Raw genomic sequence first — 19,236 nt, forward strand, 5'->3', positions numbered from 1 at the left:
TAACCAAGTAGGGAAATTCCACGACTCTGAACTTTACACTGTTGTTAAATGTAAAACTGAACACTGGAAAACTGCTCCGGCTGTTCCCATTACAGGCGTACGATTCTTGCAGCCAAATGCAGAAGCCACCGAGGACAGTACTGTCCGGGGAATGCAGCAACACGACTCAAAGCAGTAGTAGCTCTGCACATTTCTAAAGCTTTAGAGGCTTCCTTTCTTCCCCGCTTTCCAAATACCACCACTTCTCTGTGCTATGCAGTTAACTCTGAAGAGGCAAGGGATGGTTTCTGCTTCTGAAGGTTTAGCAGCAATGTAATATTAAGTTACCTAGAGATGTGCAGGTACCACAGCTCCTCACTTGGGGACCTGCCTTTAAGTCAGCAAGTCTCTCCAGATGAAACTAAGTGTGCTTCATGCCTACTTGCACTTCATAAAGCGCTCAAGAGAAGCGCAGAAAAAGAAGAATGCAATATTGGCAAGAAAGGTTGCACTTTATGAGCCAGTAAAATAAACTAATAGAGAATGCTGTTTAATTCCCACTGACTACTTACTTTCTTCAGACCAAAACATAACATAAAGACAAGTAATGGGCTCCTCTTGCAACACAGGCAAAGAACTGGCTTATGCTCAAAAAAACTGCTGAAAAAAGAGAATAATCACCTGAAAATGTGAAACGCAAGATGTCTCACCATGAGAAGTCTTGCTGAATCTTAGATGAAATGAATTCAATTAATATGTTAACACCTTTGAAAAAGAAAAAAAATGGCAGCACGCCCTCACTTCCCTGAAGCGTTTATCCTCCCCACCCCCTTTAGCCGATTGCCTTGTCTGGATATTTGTGAGGAAGCCTGTTTATATTAACATTTGCTCCTATATAAAGGAGCTTGGTAGATAAAAGATGTTTCTCTGACATTACCCAAGGGAGACTAACTATCATGAAACAGCCAAGACAACAGCAAAAAGCGATGAGGAAATTCTACCACGTTCCCTGTTTTCTGTATCAGGGCAGATGAAGGCAGCGAAAAGTGCATACAGAGGCAAAGGGGAAGTTTCACAGCTGCAGCAAACAAATAATAGTCTTAAAAGGTATCCCATACAGCCTGAGCACACAAGCTCTTCTCAGGTCCCAGGTATGTCTCTGCCTCAGCAAAATTGCATCTCCCCAGTCTGCTGCAGGTGCCCAGACGTTTCCAAAGTGCAACTGTCCCAAACAACAAAACTGCGCCATGTACAGTATGTAATCGTAGACTGAAATTATTCCAATTTGGGGGCTAGAAAGACAAGCTGCCCAATACATTATCAACTTCATGAAGGAATAAAAGTTAGACTCCACAAGGCTCATTCAGGTACTAACACGTGCAGAATCAAGTGCGCTTGGGGGACATGGGGCCAGATCTATGGTACGGGAAGCGGGCACGACTTGAGCTCACGAGACATTCCCCTGGGGAGACACACCAACATGTCTGAGCATGTATGAATGCAAGTTAACAGAACTTCAGTCAAATGCTCCTCAGGGAAAAAACCAACTACTAATATTTAATGTGAAAATACAGATGTATGCCAAGTTTTCCTCTCACACAAAGATGTATGACAAATACATTTGTGAAGTCACCTCAAACAAACAAGATGTTAAGCAAGGAAACATACTCTTTGATGGTAGGCACTTCCATAAAAGTTGCTTCCATAGAAGGTATAAAATTTAACATCTGTGCTCTCCAGGTTAAGTCATCAGAAATTCAATTTTTCCTTATTGCTACAAATAAAGAAATGTACTAGTGAAGTTAAAAAGAGGCCGATCAGATACAACATGAAAGGCCTGATCCTGCTAACACATATGGCTATACTTATGTCCACAACTTGGAATAATTCCATTTTAGTCCAACATGGTGACTTTTTGAGTATAGTTCAGTACATGCAAATCAATCTGAAGGCTTGGCAAACCAACATCTTAAATTCTTTCCATAGCAAAGCTATCCAAGCAAGCCGGTTGAAATGCGTGTTACTGCAATACCCTGGACATCAAATTAGTATCTCAGAGGACAATCAGACTATTCTTTCCCAGAAACACTTACAAATAAAAACAGATAATTCTTTGCTGCTCTAAATACCCGATTTGTATTAGTTCTTAGAACTGAATTTTTCTCTATTGTGGTTTCACAAGATAGCGTCAACTTTGGCAAGATGCAGCAAGTTTAGCAGAAATGGATATAAAAACACCAGCATTTACGTCTGAGCGTCTTTGAAAACCCTGGAACGGCTAAAGGGCAGAGATGCACATTCGCTTGCATCTGTGGCTACGCCAGCTGACGAGGTTACAATACTAGCTCGTGTGCCCCTGTCCCCACCGGTCGCTCTCTCCTGCCCACTGAACTGCTTCGTGCTTTTGAGCACTCAGTACAGCTTTTAATCAGAGTAAGTGATTGGATACCTGTTCTGTTGTAATTGTTTTAGCTCATTTTGACTGATAGAGGCATCACTAACAATGAACAGATTGCAGAGGGCAGTAACTTTCAGCAAAGAAGCAGTAACAGATGCATAGGGGCGATAAACTCTTCAGCCAGAACAGTTCAAGCAGCTCCACCTAATCTGGCGCCTTAATGAAGTCACCAGGTGTTTCAGCAGTGACTAAACAGCCCCACACCAACCGCTCTAAACATTTCACCATTTCAACATTCCTCCCATTCCTGGCTTTCCAGAGCCACTACCCTCTTCATAACAATTTTCAAATATGTATCGCCTTATAACTTTATTATGTATCTGTTACTTCTAAAAACAGCAAAAAAAATCTTGATCATGGTAACAATATGGGAAGCATAGCAATTGAACCATTAATTGAGCAAATTGATTTCAAAGCACTTCTTTTGTTTAATCTTAATCGGATTTGTCAATCTACACAAAAGTTAGCTCTATTACTAGAGTTAGCATATAATTCTCAGAAGGAGAGTAAACTATATTCTTTGCATGTAACTGAGAGTCTAAATTCTTGCTGTTCACATCACGCAGGACCAGGCCTTAGGAATGGCATTGCATCTGATATTTTTATAACAGTGACAAAAAGCAAGTTACTCAGGCAAACAGAGGGTTCACAACTGGCCACAACAGGAAATACGTTTAAAGCAATACATAAAAGCTTCCATTTCATAGTCTTTAGGATTGCAAGGTTGGTTAAGACTAAAAATTTTAGAATATTAAGAGATTATATTTACTGTTTGTTCTTGGAACCTTATCCATACTTGAAACACTGTTTTATTTTTTCTGTTCATAAGTCTTACTTCAATGCTGCTTTCTTAATAGACACATCTTCAGCTTTAATAGGCTGAAGACTATAGACTTGCAAGTAATCAGTTTTGTGAGTAATTACAAATCAGCTCATTCCTAGCCCATTGTAGCCCCACAGTAAGACCCAGAGTCTCTTTTCAGAGAGCTGCAAGAGGCCATAAGACTCAGCTGCTACTTCTGAGCTGTACTCACAGCTGACTGGCTTTAACTCACTAAACTCAAATAACTCCAATGCCTTACAGTCATTTAGCTGTTCCCTGAACTTTTTGGTTTGGCACTCAGGACTCTTTTCTCTTATTCCACCAAAACAGACATTTTTCTGTCAGTTCTTCTGGCAGTTTCTGCCTTTGCTCAAGATTTCTGCAGCTCACCCCCCATGCTGGTGTGTGGGTGCGCTAAAAGAAAAAAAAAAAACACCTCGTCCAAATTTAACATCCCCTTCTGCAACTATTAGGTATTAGAAGCACTTTGAAGTTTAATTTAGGGAGCTATAAAAAGCTGAAATCTTGAGATTAGTTATGCTCTGGCAAGGGACACAAAAACCCACTTATGGTTTCTAAGATTACTCTAAATAGGTAGATTATAGATGCATTTCTAAAGCTTAGTAGATTGAAAGAATGTCTTACCAGATTATTCTCGCCCCCTTTTATGAGGGTACACAGTTCTTCCTAGGCTGATAAACAGCAATTGAAGTCATTGGGTTGACTTGCTGTGGTTATCTAACATTAGGAAAAGAAAAATTCTGCTACAGTTGGGGAGGCGGCTCTGGGCTCATGCACTGTCCCCACTGTACCACAGAAGCATACTCGGGGGTTAACATCCCCTCCCTCCCACCCCCCAGGCACAGCTCTCCCAAGTGGAAGTTCAAAGCTGACCTTGGTAACCCACCAGTAACTTCTGATCTTTTGGTGGGGCACAGGGTATATGGAAAGGCGGTCAGTTCTCCAGCTGCAGATTGCCACTCTCTGGGGTATGGAACATCTGCAGGCTGCCAGCCACGCTGCAGCCTCTCTTGGTACTAAATAAATATTAAAGTATAAGAATTAATGTAACCTTAATAAAAGAGTACATTTGGAGTTTAATCCAGGAAAGTAAAATTTTAGCTAACTTTTAGCCTCATAGAACTGGTTTGGCTAAAAGACATTTCCTCTCTTCCCTTCAGTTAGCAAACTGGCAGGCCACATCAACTCCCAAGATATTTTGCACAGCTCCTTGGAGCTGGGATCCCATTTTGCTATCTTTTTGTCAGGTCTCCCCTCCCCCAGATGAATATTGAAAAGGGACAAATATATTTTCTCAGCTGAGTGAAAATTCACCCTTTGGAGCTTCCTGCAACTCCTGGTCTTCACAATTGATTCAGTTAAGAGCAATGAGGCAATGCTGAGCCCTATACTAAACGAGTGTACTGTCCTGTACTACCTGCAACACTGCCTGACGTAGTACCTCACCACTGTCACGCAACAGTGCCATTGGAGCGCTTGTCTGGGATGGACGCAAGTTGCTGTCTCACTTTAGGCAATCCACTGCAAACAAAACCTTTTACCCAATACAAATGTGCATATTCAGAGCAAGAGCAAGCCAACTGCATCATCTCCATGCATGAGTTTAAAAAAAACAAAACAAAACAAAACAGAAACCTTAAAAAGACACACAACCTCAGAAATTTTCCTTATACGAAAACAGGAGAGAGAGCAATGAAACACAGCCCACTTCTAACTTCTGACAGAAATTAGACACAATGGCAAACACACATTTGGGAGGGGGGAGAGGGGGAATTCCTTTAGCAGTACTTGAGCGTTAAGCCTGGCTTGCTGGAATTGGATAAGGCCATGACAGCAAGTGATGCACAGCTGTGAAGTCAGAGTGAGTATGCAGTGAATGCTGTATATCTGTCCTGTGAAGAACCTGCAACTAAAACCTACCGTCATACTCAGGTACACAGACATGCAGCCCAGAAGCTCTTCTCTTCACTAGCAACATCTATCGTATTTACCCTTATGGGGCTCAAGTGTATATCTACAAAACAAGTGCGTATCTACGAAATCACCTGAAACTCTGAACTGAGGCTCATGCCTGACTGTTTTGCTTTTGTACAAACAACAACAACAAGCAGCTTATTTCTGCAGAGCCTCCACCAAAGAACATATCTAACAATTTATAAAACACTTTGTTACAATTAGACTTTGAGACAACCTTTAGTCTCAGGTATATTCACGTTACAGCCAAAACTTAAGTTATGTTTTTCTTTTTTTAATAAATTCAACATTTTCCCCATGAAAAGAAAAGCAAGAAAAATGGAATGCCACAGAAGTATGTCATCTAACACACTTCAGGGAGACACTCAGCTATCTTTCTACGGCCTGATTGTTACAATAAGACAAAATCAAGTGAACTAGTGCTAAACGAACATGGAAAGTACCATCACAGATTCAGGAACCCTTATATCAGTTACTGCACTTTGGGGGAACTGTTTTGTGGCTTTCTTCTTACGCTTGCCACTTTTAGGCACACATCCAGTATGCCCCAAAGCAGCAGACAGGAAAAAGAAAAAAAAAAAAAGAAAAAGAAAAAGTTTTGGGTTATTTTATTTTCAGTTTCTATAGACTAGCTGTGACTCAAGTTGTATGCCTTACTTAGGCCAATACATACTAGGAAAGAAAAAAAAGTTTGCTACTTTTTGAAAACTATCCAGGTATTTATATTAGAAAAAAATCCAACTATCTATAAAGCTGTACTGTCTTCGCGTCTTCTGAAATGATGCGTCTGGATGGTCAGGCTATAACCTCCTCAAGACTAAATTTGTTTTCGCATTTGTTCAATATATAGAGCCAAGTACAATAGCATTACAGAATTTACCATCTGCTTTCAAACATTAATTAAAAAGTAAGTGCAAAAGTACATATCGATGTCCTAGGAGAGTATCCCATTTAACTGTAGTGCTTAACAAAACAGACCATCCTCCAGGTGCTATTCATCTCCTGGTTGTTATAAGCCAGTGAGATCATGCCTGATCTCCCACTGTCTCACCAGACTTGGTTCATTTACTTTTACGCTCAAAGACAGACCCAGCAAGTTCTCTGCTTGAGGATCATGAAAACAAAACACAGATGTTGAGAGATGTTTCTTGCAATTTTTTCCAAGTACCCTTATTGGTGCTCTGTTTAACTTGAGACACCACTGTACTTAACCTTCCCTGCTTGAGAAGATGATAACGTGGCTGAGACATTTTGACCTAAATCAGTGCATTGGCCTTTGCGTTCCAGAGTAGGAGAATGCACTACTGTCCTAACCGTGCAAGCCCTGAAAGAACTGTCTCCTGCTCACTAATCGAGACCACTTCCTTGAATAAGTTTTACTGCTTTAGCCTCTGCATTAACATGCCATTTCTTGATACTACTGTAAGTCAGAAAGACATCAACAAACCAAGAAACATATTTTAAAAACCTGATTTCAAACACGTGAGGCCCAAATAATCCATGTTATATTATGTTACCTGATGAAAAAGAGCAGGCCGAGAAAATTCAGCCTGCTGAAATCGCACATGCAGTCCTAACTTTTTAGTGCCAGGAGCTGCAATATTTTCTAATACATTTAACAGTTTATTAGCTTGGTTAGTCTGAGGAGGGCTCTCTTCGTATCTTAGGTGTGCACGGACTAAAAATGGGTTTTTCTGCATGGACTACACGGCCTGAAGCCCCTCGCTTCCCTTCACGCCAGTCAGAGCGGTGCCGTACCACCCAAGACGCCAAAAACGTTAACGCCTCCCCACGAGCCGCGCGCGCCCCTCCCGCTGCGACACCTGCGCCCACCGCCGCGCGCCCAGCCGGCCCCGCCCCCTGCCCGCCGCGCCGCGCCGCAGCCCGGCAACAGCGCCAGCCAACCGCCGCCGGGCGCCGCGCCCCGCCCCCGCTGCGGCGAGCCCGCCCCCGAAAGGCGGTTGCGGAAGTGGGGCGTGAGGCGGCGCAGGGCCGGGCCGGCTCCCGCCGCGGCATCGGGGACGTTTGTGCCACCGGCTCCTCGATGCGGCCGCGGACTTCGCGGGGCTTGGCAGTGCTACCGGCTGCAGTTCGCTGCCGCTTAAGGAGTGGGGACGGTCGATAACCTTCACCCACTGACCTTCCCCAGTACGCGTTTCTGAGCGGAACTGAGTCAAAAAAGGCTTGAAATAAATTCTTGCAGTCTCTGTTCAAAACGTGTCTTTTTGTTTTCTTAAAACAAAAAAAACCCACACCTTTAACCACAATTTTGGAACTTAGCCTTAAAACCACTCCTTGTTAACAGTCACAATTTTCAAATCGGCCAGTTGCTGTTGCGAGAGCAAGAGGAAATGCCACCTACCATTGCTGGACCACTCCGACTACACACTGTACTTTTTAAAAACGCTATGCTTAAAAAGTCCTGGGAAAGGTCAGCGCTGTATGTGTAGCCCCTCAGATTCACAAGTGTGAAAACCACACACAAAATACAGCAGAGGGGCCACAGAAGACAAAACGCTTTCTGGTTTCCATAGCAAATTCAAGATTTTTGCAGTCAAGCTAGCATTACAGCCTGATTTGTAGCAGTGTCAGAGAGACTAAGGAATAAGTACAAGTAAATAAAAATGCACACACATACTATGCTCACACATATTTTAGTCAGTCAGTATTAAAACAAGGAAAATGTCCTTCAGGTAAAGAAGGCCTGTGGGGTTTACAGTCGGCTTAGAAATCTGTTCGGCTGGGTACGAAGCTGTAACATTCAAAACACCTTGCCATTTTGTCAGTAAAGCTACAAATCTATACCTGCCCACCTGTTTTTCACCAGCATGCCAACTACCATCGAACCACTTAGCAGCAAAACAACAAGGCAAACGAAAACTTCAGCAGAACTGGACCAAATTTTCGCTACCGACGAAGACACAGCACTGACCACCGAAGCCCATAAACTAAGCTGCCAGCACAACGTTCTGGCTCATTCGGTGACATCCCCATATTACTGACAGTGGGATGACTTCTCATTGTCACACCAAACGTTTGGGCGTGCTTGTCATCTTCCTGAGAATTCCTCTTCATGAAAGAGACTCCCACAAAAATCATTCATCCCATCATTCTAGAAAAAAACCTGACTGTACTATTTGCATTTACTATTGCAAATATATTTCCCCTTTATAGAAGGTAAATGTCATATGAGTAACAAATTACTTAGGATGCAAAATCTAACTCAAAAGAAGTTTACAGAATTGTATGTGCACTGTCATGCTCCTCTGAGGCTGGTGGCACTAAGGCTAAAACTAGGCTAGAACTGTAGCCGACAAGGGCTACCCATAGGGCTCTAGCTAGAAGCAGCTGTCATGCTAGATTGGCGACAGGGCATGTAGGGAATTACTTGGCAAAGCTTAGGCCTGGAGTTGCCAGGGATCACTGCAAGATGGTTAAAGCAAACTAGATTGGGCTGATTTCAAAAGTCATGTCAGTGGTCTTAGATCCGAGGCTCACAGAGAACCCAGAGCCTGCATTATGCTTTGAACCAGCAAAAGCTGCTAGGGCAGAATTTGAGCATCAGGCCAGGGAAAGAGAACTTTTGAGACTCATCAAGATAGACATCAACCTGAGCCAGGTGGCAGTCATCTTGCTAAAGTGAGATGTCCACAGCAAGCAGGTGAAATTCAGAGCTTGCACTATCAGGATCCAGAAATACAGGTTTAAGGGTGGGAAATGAGATTGATCCTGGGCTAAGGTGGGATTTGGGACAGGACAGTTAGCATTAAAGACACGCAACTCTATGTAGCGGGCATGCATCCATTTGGTAGTTCACGACTGATCAGATATCATGACTGACTCCAACTTGAACTGACAACCTGAAGGGTTGGAAAAAAAAAGAAAAAAGAAAAAAGGGGGGGGCACGCAAAGGGGGGCTGAATGTTGTTTCACAGAGCAGAGAACTAGCCTCTTGGAAAAGAAGTACATAAAACTCTGCATCCCTGAATTCCTACTGCAGTATTATCCATATCCTTTCTCATACATGCAAGGGCCACATTTTCTGCAGTAAAGTCATTCTCAGGACTATGGAAGACTAACACAGCATTAAAGACACAGACAGGTACGTCATTAATAGCTGTCCTGTTCTGCATTAGTTCTGTTGCTGAAATACGATCAAGACGTTACTGGAAGGGAATGTTTTATACTAGAACCACTTGAGACTTCAGGTTGTTTCTGGCAGCCTATTGCCCTGGCTGAGGGAAATGGTCTTGTACAAGCAATCAAAATTCATAGTCTGACCACACCTAAGCTGACCTGAACAGGAAAGAAAGATAACCCCCATATAAACTTGTAGAGCAAATACGTTAGCCGTGGTGGACTTTGCCCCCTTTCACATGATAGAGCAATTGGACTAACTCTCCTAACGGCTGTGAACCTTTCTCAAACACAGCTGCTCCAAGAGACAGACGGAAGAAGAAAAAAGCTAGAAGCAAGCTGGGGAGCTGTTTTCAAGGGAGAGACCAAGTGAAAGAAATCACTGGATAAGGGCCCCATTTTTCTGGATGGGAATGTCAGCATAACCCAGGTGGCCAGCATACATGATGCTAGCTCAAAAAATTTTGAAAACAAAAACTGTGAAAGGTAATTCCAGTGCATGCAGAACATGTCAGGCTGGCGGGGCACTGCCTGGCCATCTCAGTATCGCATGTGGTAGGTCCAAATGCGTCCCAAACGCATCACACACCTGGATGTATGCACACAGCAGTCGTTTTACATGGACTGCATAACCAGCACCAGAAGACCCAAATAATCAAATTATGTTTTTCCCTTGTCTGTACAAACTTGGAGGGGACAATGTATGTGGGCAATGGCAGCATTATCTGTGAGGTCCTAAACACAGACTAGCTCCTTGCAAGGGCACCTACTGGGGAAAAAAACACCACAACTGTCTGACCTGCCTCATAACAATACAGGGGTTCACATAAACAAAACACGTTTAGATTATTGGGCTCAAAATTCTTGTCTCTGAATTTTTGCTCTATGTGTCAAAAATAATCCTTTGTTTTAAGAAGGCCTTACTGGCCACGAGTTTCCCCAAGAGAGGCACACTACATCCTCATGCACAGGCAGGCCTGCCTGCTAATAAGTGACCAGTATGTCTGGGATAGCTGGCACAAATCCAGGTCGGAGTATAGGGAAGAATCTTGTGATTCTTCTAAGAGAGGTATCCATGCCAGCTCTGTGACATTTATGTGGCTATTAAAAAGAGAGAAAAAACACAAACAAGTTACAATGCAAAACTTTTCCCCCCCCACCCTCAAAGTACAGCAATAAGGAACACTGGATATACAGGTGTCCAGGCCAAACAAAGCAATCAACTTATGGTTGAGAGCTATTGGCTAATACTTCCCTGTCCACAGTAGCTGAAGACCTGCTCAATCCCAAGCACCTAAAGCATGGGAAGGACTGTAGCCTGTGATTTCTATTTAAGAGTCAGGGATATCATCAAGTGCTGCAGGAGAAACCAGACTCTGAACTTAGCAACTTTTCTTGCCAAGCCTTTTCTGCTTCTTTTCTACTTCTATTTAGAACGAACTCTCTTGATGGCAGTTACCTATTTTAAAGTAACTCAATTTTGCATTTGAATATCCTACTAAATTCTTATCTATGCATGGTTAAAATATTTTTTCCTATAAAATACAAGCATATTATGAGATGTTTTTCCCTTTGGGACGACTTGCTGACAGAACAGAGTAGCAACACTTTACATCACGCTTTTCAGACAGTAAATAAAAGCTTCTATAAAAGCAAATTTATGTCATGATTTCTCTGCCAACTAACAGAATATCAGCTAAATGTTAATGGCATTTATCCTGTTATTCTGGTCACCATTAGATTTGAAGGAATACAGCTGTATCCATTTTTTTTCCCAAATGTACTATACAAGTCTCTCTGCCTGAATGTTTTTCCTCCTCTCCTCACACAAAACTTCCACCAACTGTTGGAGCAGCCATGCTATTGCATTTGACACTAATGTGAACTTCCTGAGAAGACCATCTATAACCTTTATCCCATCTTGTTCCCAGTCGTCTCAGGAGACGAAGGGAGTGGGCAGCTGCTCAGAAAATTTCTAACTAACAGCACATTGTGAAAGGAACACAAAGAAGAACTGGAAGAGGGAGTCGGCAAATTAAATTTGAAGATTTAAGTGAACTGCCAGGAGAAAGAGCACATATTTTTAGTGTCTGGTAACAACCTTGAATGTTATATAAACATGCTGTGTACGTTACTCTGGACAGAATACAGTTTGCATGGCAGAAGGGCTGTTAACCACCATGGCCTGCTGCTTACAAACAAGAGTTTGCATCAAGTAGAGGATCCCATCTTAGATGCCCTTATCCTGACTGGAAAACATGTTTACAAAAATATTGTTGCAGCTGTGTGAAAAGTGGGTGGGGAAAGACCCAGGAAGAACGTTCCTGAGTTCTTCAATTAACTTCTGAACAACACTCCTTCTAAGAAGGAACACATTTGTTCCATACTTTGAAATTATTTTTTCAACTTAATCCTTTGCTTAGTATCTCAATTCCTGAAAACAGACTGGGACAGCCAAGCAGATGGTAGACTCAGAAGAACGTACATTCAAAGATATCTCAGCAAGACCATGGGTTCCTGACCTATTTCATGTAATGGATACATGCATCTGCTTAAATACGAATCAAGTATAGATACCGGAGCTCTTTACATTTAGATGATACTGACCCATGCCTATACTCCTAATGCAAATGTTCCGGTAAGGCTTCCCTGATAGGAAGCCCTTTCGGCAAATACAGTCACAAAATTCGGAGCATAAAGGCCAGTTACTGAAGTAGACACCTAAGAGAGACCAAAATGGATAGAGCATAGTTGAGACTTTCAGATCCAGGTGGGTGCACCTCATTTCTCTCACTGTTCTGCCTTTTCCCCTAAAACTTCTCTATTTAACCTCAAACAATCATAAGTTACTACAAAGCTAAATTTATTTTCCTTTTCCTACAAACCTATCTTAAATTGCTTACCGTTATCCTGTTTGGACTGCAATTAACTGAAGTGTACCCTGGATCTGTATGGTAACTCCACCCTGCTCACTGACTCTATACACTACTACTACCGGTATCAGTCTTACTATTAGTTTGCGGTGACCTATTCAGACCAGAGGATATTCTCCCTTTAGAGCGTATGCTAGCTCCAGCAATCACAGAAATACAAAGTTACTAGTATGGCCAAGTCATATAAGACCAGGTAATACTAGCAGAATTCTGGATAACGTTTTTCTACTGCTTTATTGTTTTCAGTTTCTCTTGTGTCCACTGCTTCCCAAACTAGGACAGCTCAGCTCTTTGTGACATGGGAACTAGCACTGTACAAGGGGCCAGAGTGACTGTACTGGAGCTGCAGGGAACGGCCCTGCAAGCAAAGCAGGCACCCAGTACTCCCCGAAACCCTCCACCTGCAAAGACTCTGTTTAAAGGTGTGAGAGTCTGCTTTCTGCTATGCCACAAATAGCTGCTATTTCCTTAAGATCTCTAGCTCTCTACAAACAGGTTATTACTTTGCTGATGGCTCTCTATCAAAGGTACTCACAAACTGAATGTGTCTGAACTGGCCCAGGAAACAAGACCTGGCAGAACTTGTCTGGATTTGAGCATGTTATAGTAAACTTGAAAATGCAAAGAGTTCACTAAATCCAGCCTGAGTTTCACCTTGTATCGTGCCACAACTTCTTCCTATCTCAGAAGAACTCTAAAGGTAGAGGCTTAAAACTCTCCTTGTACATTACACACACTGAGAAGTAAAAGGACACAGGCTATGCTCCTCCCCAGTGTCTGACAGCTGGATCCATTTGCCATTAAGGACAGGGGAGAAAGCAAAGTCAAAAATGGCAGTTTCTGGAATTGATGGATGACAAACCAGAAGGCTTAGATGGGGACAGAGAGCACTTGGGGTTGAGGACTGCTAGGAAAAAAGATCCCTCTCCTTGTCTGGCTTTTAGGGACAATCCCCTCTAGGGACAGTAAATACTCACCCCAGGACAGCAGTTTCATAAATTGTCATGTAGTACATCAGCAACGAATGGAAGCCACGTAGCTCAGGCAGCCGGCAGTTAGGGGCGGGGGGCGAGTAAGGACTAATGTGCAATCACCAAACACAGTAACTTCACTGACGTTTCAAACAGCAAAAGTTTAAAATCATGCAGGCACCTCATGGAAAACCTGACTTTATGCAAGCTGTGTGTGAGACCAAACTGCAACTAAATCCTTCCCAATGGCCTGAGAGCTTTGTTGTATAAACTCTGCAGATGTATTTGTTTCTTAAAATTGAACTTTCAAATCTTATTATTAGCAGTGCTGCAGGTCAACAGAAACACACAAATTCTATGAGAGAGGAAAAAAAAAAAAATCTATCTGTTCTTTCCACTGCAGCTACTGCATTTATTTTCTCACTTTGGGCAAACACTCACCCAGACTTGGGACAATGCCAGCTGGCTACGTCAGGTGTTTATACAGTAGTGGTGGCATACAAAAACTAGTCTTCTGTGTCATTCTACAGACTTTATTACTACCTAATTTATTACAAAAGACAGCCTTATATGTTAATAATTATATAGCATCTTCAAGCTGGACCTGGCCATCATTTGAGAAAGAAAATCCAGATACTTTTCTTTATTTCCCCTCTTCAGAATAAATACAATAAATCGCTGCCTACAAACATCATTTCATTCTTACACAGATTTTTTAGAGACAAACTACCATTGAATTTGCAATTAGCGCTACAGCCCAGTGACAAATGGCATAGCAGTATCTGTTAACACATAATTTAACAAAGACAGTAAAGTCCCAACACAAAGAGGAACATAAAGCCCTTCACTAAGCAAGAAATGGTGGACAGCTGGCTACAGTGTAAGAGATTTGATGAATACAGCAGCATTCTATTGAAAACTGTCTACTTGAGTAAGGCTGAATTATTAAAAAAAAAAAAATCACCGTTTGTAAACAGTGCTGACAGGATTTAAACAGCCCATGCAAGGATTAAGAGTCAATCAAAACATCTGTACAGATAAGAAAGTCAGAAGAAACTGAGCCTCTGAGTTCTGTACCATGAAAAACAAGAATATCCAATAACCGTGTTACTGTGGAGTGGTCACAGTCTTTGTAAGATAAAGGCCCGTGCTGAAAGGGACCCCTCACAATGGCCACATGCAGTATGTTCCAGCTGAACAGAGAATTAAGGATAAAAAAAATGCTGACTTTTAATTCTGTCTCCACAAATGACACGCTGTTTAACCTTATCACTGTTTCAGTCTCTTGACACACAGGGGAGATAAAGCAGGCTGCCTTGTACATAGTCTGTGAGGTAGGCTCCATGTCAGGACTAGCAAATGCCTGTACAATGCTTTGAGTTACATTTTCCTCTCAACTCCCTCTCCCTTTTAAAGTTATATGCTAAAAACCATCAGCTATATCACCATCAGGTGCAGACAGTAGACACCAAAAAGGCATAAATTGCAAAAGGCTGTCCAGACATGCTGTAATGATTAGGTGTTTTTCTCCTTTATGTAACTGATGATCTTGCTTTTTTTTTTTTTCCCCTCAATAATTGTACACTTTCAATAACACTAGTGGAAATATTGAGATTGGGGGAGACAAGTGGGGATCTCTGGGAGGAAGAGTGGGTCAGAGGTAAGATCGAGGCTTTAATGTTTTTTTTTCCCCTCTTGTCTTGGAAGTATCCTGTAACACCCTGCTTTACGCAAAAGTTATTTATTATGGCTTCTAATTTTATGTATTGCTTCTTAGAGTAACAGGAGAAACAGGAACCCACAACTACGTCTTTTCTTTTCATTCATTAATCTCTCCACTACCCTTTCTCATTTCCCAAACATTGCCTTTTCTTCATATAAAATTTTCACTCCAAACTCCACCCTATCCTGGTAACTTAAATTGCCTATTTTTGTTGTCTTTTGTGAGAGAGCCAAAGCTGAAGAGCATTCAAGGTGAAACTCTACAATACCACGTCTTGTCTTGGTTTCCATATACTGTAACGTAGCCTAATGTTTGATTTGCTTCTTTTAGTCTCCTCCTAGAAGACAACAAGGGCATTATGAAAGAGCCCTGTAAAAATATGGGCCATTGATTTGAACAAGGACTCTTTAGACACCACATGTATCACCAAAGAGCGCTACTCAAAAACTCAGCTCTGGAAGCAGCATTGCCATTTTAGTGCAGGGCTCTCTCAGCAGAGCAAGTGCAACACAGCAAGGCTTCTGGGACCTGAAGTTATCTCCTTGCACAGCCCTTCACTGCACTGTACCAGCCTGTCAGGGCTAGTTCGGGTTTGTCCAACACAGCACCACAAAATATATCGTAAACATATTCCTGTTACTTATCTGTGATTATCATCTTACGCTTTTTACAAGGGATCACACAAGCCATTACATAAACGTATAATCAGAATATTACTTGTAGAAGTGGACAGCTATTCCACTGGGAAAAGGAATTATGTTCAAAACACAAACAAGCAAGCCACAGCTATTTGGGAGTACATTACCACCATTGAAATTCAGGGTGGAAATGAGGAACATCAGTATACAATAGCCCCAGAGAGATCCAAAGAGCTAATCAGCTCATTTGATGTATTTGTGCAAACCAAAATATTCAGAAAGATTATCTCCAACAGAATCTAGCTCATAAGACTGCAAAGTTAATCTTTTAAATGCAGCTTTACTGAAAGTTACCCTGTGTTCACTAGTCTAGCAGTGTGTGAAACTATCATGTAGCAGCAAACTTCTCCCTCATCTTCACATAGGTGAGGAAGCTAAAGTCCTAGTCTAAATATTTTGATGAATGACTCTTTTGACAAATTTCATAATACAAGCTCATTGCATTCACAAGTGTAACAGCTTGCATTTTAAAAGTATGATTTTATATCCTGCAGATTAAGATTGGGATTGCCGTTCAAAACAAACGGCAATCACGGTTTGTGATTGTTTATTCTGCAGTAACATGTTCATGGTCCAGTCCTTACTCTGGAGGACATACCCAGGGATTCCACATCAGGGAGGCAGAAATAAATGTAGCAAAAACGATTCCTGCCTTAAAGCATATCGCTTATATTAGGATTTCTTACTACTGAAAAAAAATAAGGTTTAATTGCTGTTATTCCTGTTTGGACTGCAGAATCAGCATAAGACAAGACAGCTGGGTCTCCCAATTTCTTAGAATCCCTAAATGTTAATATGACAACAAAAAGGACTAGACCGCAATTCTGTAAGCGTTATGAAAGATGAGGTGAACCTTAAGGCCTGAAACCCTCCTTGCATTCAGGCAACCACCTCATTGAAACTCCTTGTGAGCATTAGTCAACAGGTCCCCTGCTTCAGTGCACGTAGTTAGAGAATTATGGTCTAAAAAAGTGCAGTTTGGCTCCCTCACTGTAACCTCATGATGTTATTTGGGCATTTGTGAATAGCCAGATCTCCATGCAGGAGAGCTGCTAATAGCATGACATGTACCCATCGCACAGCAAAGCAAGTGACCTCACCTAGGCAGTTTGTGTAAACACAGCACAGTCACACAAATATGACAAGCTTCTAAGAGTACTTAAGGTTATTCTGTGACGTTTATTTACTGTGTTGCCTGGAAGCACATAAATAGGGCTTTGGGGGAATTTTCTCCCCTCCCCCATAGAATTTTCCATTGAAAGAACAAGGATCCCTTAAAAGAAGGATTTTTGCTACTGTAGTAGAGTAGTATACCATACTTTGAAGCATAGCTTTTCTATAGTCTTTCCCAGAATAACACTCTTCCCTCTTTAATACCTGTTTCCATTAGGAAGCGTTCTGCTGTTAGAGACAGGAACCAACTGCACTTCAGAGTACCCTACTTAAACAAACGTACGCTGCAGGAACACATCAGATTCTCCCCGTGAATGCAGGTAAAATGCATTGTAAAGCTCCCCGAACAGAAAGCAAAACTGAATTTAAATTCTGAAAGAAAAAGCTCAAACCCTTTGAAAAAAATTATTAGAATTTGCATACGTTTTTCTTAAACCAGTAGATGTTACTTATATGTTATCAAACTGACAGAAAAATTAAGTCTTTGGTTATTCACTGAGGTCTACCAGAAAGTCAAAACAAAAAACAAAGAACGGGTAGACTCAGCTTTCTGGTGGTCTCACAGAGAAGTGGCTAAACTCTAGTTCTGCCCAAAATAAAAGCCTCCCCCATGTTATTACATGTTCCATTAATCTTAAGAGCACCACTTCTATTTCACGAGGAGCAGTGTTGTAGAACAGAAACCCCACAGGAGTAAAGATGAAGATTATGGCCCCAGGGAGACAGCTGACAGGAGAAGCATCTGAACTGCCTCTAGGAAGGACAAATGGCATTTGTTCCCTAAGGCAGACTCTACTGAGTGTTTGTACAAATCAGGCTTGGATCAAGCTCAGAGAATGCTAGCCCACCTCCCATGTCTTCCATTTATTAGGTAACAAAAAAATTAAGATAGGGGCCTTAAAAGCTACAGCTCTTCGATATACCTTAACTCCAAAAATACAAAGCCATGTATGATGCCCAAAAGGGATGTGGAAAGTGACCTGGGTTACCCCACCACCATCTTCTGGTGAAAGGCAGTAAAAAGAGAAGCCTCATCTTCACAAGAAACAAATACACAAACAAAACTTCCAAACATAAGGAGATCTCTGGCAAAAACTCTTTTTCAAAACCATATCCTAATTCTGTATATTCGTTACTAAAACTCCAAAATCCAAGCATTTTAAATTTGGGCTAAACTTCTTTAAGAGACAGGATTTCATTCTGCTAGTCCTTTAACAGCTTAAATAAACAAAGTTCAATTTCGTTATCTAGGGACAGCACTACAGAAGAATGGTTTGCTAAGTGTAATCAAGACTTGAGATCCTACACCGGCACTTCATCATGACAAAGATATACAACCAAAGGTCTGTGAAAAAACTGCAAAAGATATATGCAAAGCTGCATATATTTTTGATGGGCAGTGTTTCTTAGAAAGTAGAAGCAGCCTCTTATGTTCCTATTTCATACTGATTTATGAAGTTTAAAACATGTCAGTTCTACCACTGCACATGGTTTGCAGAATATTTATTTATCAAGGAATCCTGTAAGAAAGTAAGGTTTATCAGGAGAAGTAACGTATGTCATTAGACCAGCTGGTAGCTGGAAAACTACAGGAGGCAAGCTGCACTTCAAATAAGGCTTGAAAGTTTATCTACTTTTCCCCACTGTATGAGCTGATCTAAGAAAAGCCACAATCTCTCTTCACATGTCTTGTTTGCTGTTATCATAGCTAAAACACTATCTCTGTTCAAAGAAAGAAAAAGAAAGAACAGGCTTAGAAAATTTGCTTAGAAGTTTTTAGTCTTTAGGCAAGGAAAAAAAGGCTATTTAAAATTTCTGAAGAGCATTCACTCTGATAAAGTTTTCAGAGCAGGGGGATGAAGCTACCAAGAAAAGGCAGCAGCACATAAGCTTGCTGAACAGCACTTCAGAACAGCACGGTGGTGCTGCAAAGGGTAGGGGTGAGGGGAAAGAAAGAAACGAAGACAACTTAGCTCTTCCTATTCCCCAATAAAATCAGTTGCAATGAGCCACGGCAAAGGGCACTTCAAAGGGTTCAGATGCCATCTCTACTCACTCCTTCACTTCAGCAGCAGCTGTTGCTCATCTTTTGAGCATTCCCTGTTTCTCCCCAGCACTCATCTCCTATATTAGCTACTCTAACTGGGAGGGAAGTTACTTCTCCTGCAGACAGCTCAAGGCTGTAGGTAACAGCCTAAGACAGCCAGTTATTTACTTCACCTACCCCTCAGAAGATGGGGACCAAAGTGTTCTGCCTGTTCTACCCAGCCGTCTGCCACTGAGGAAAATGATGGGTATGGGCTGATGTACTGCTGAAAACTACTGCTGGAGTGAACGCTCTTGAAG

At 41.8% G+C, this 19,236-nt stretch overlaps 1 protein-coding gene across 1 annotated transcript in view; it reads right to left on the reverse strand.

Annotated features, from left to right (window-relative positions):
• Positions 1–19,236, reverse strand: part of SESN1 (sestrin 1) — an 84,049-nt gene that overhangs the window by 18,163 nt on the left and 46,650 nt on the right. The gene's annotated exons all lie outside the window — the stretch shown is intronic.

The sequence above is a fragment of the Struthio camelus genome, chromosome 3, assembly GCF_040807025.1.
Source record: "Struthio camelus isolate bStrCam1 chromosome 3, bStrCam1.hap1, whole genome shotgun sequence".
NCBI lineage: Eukaryota > Metazoa > Chordata > Aves > Struthioniformes > Struthionidae > Struthio > Struthio camelus.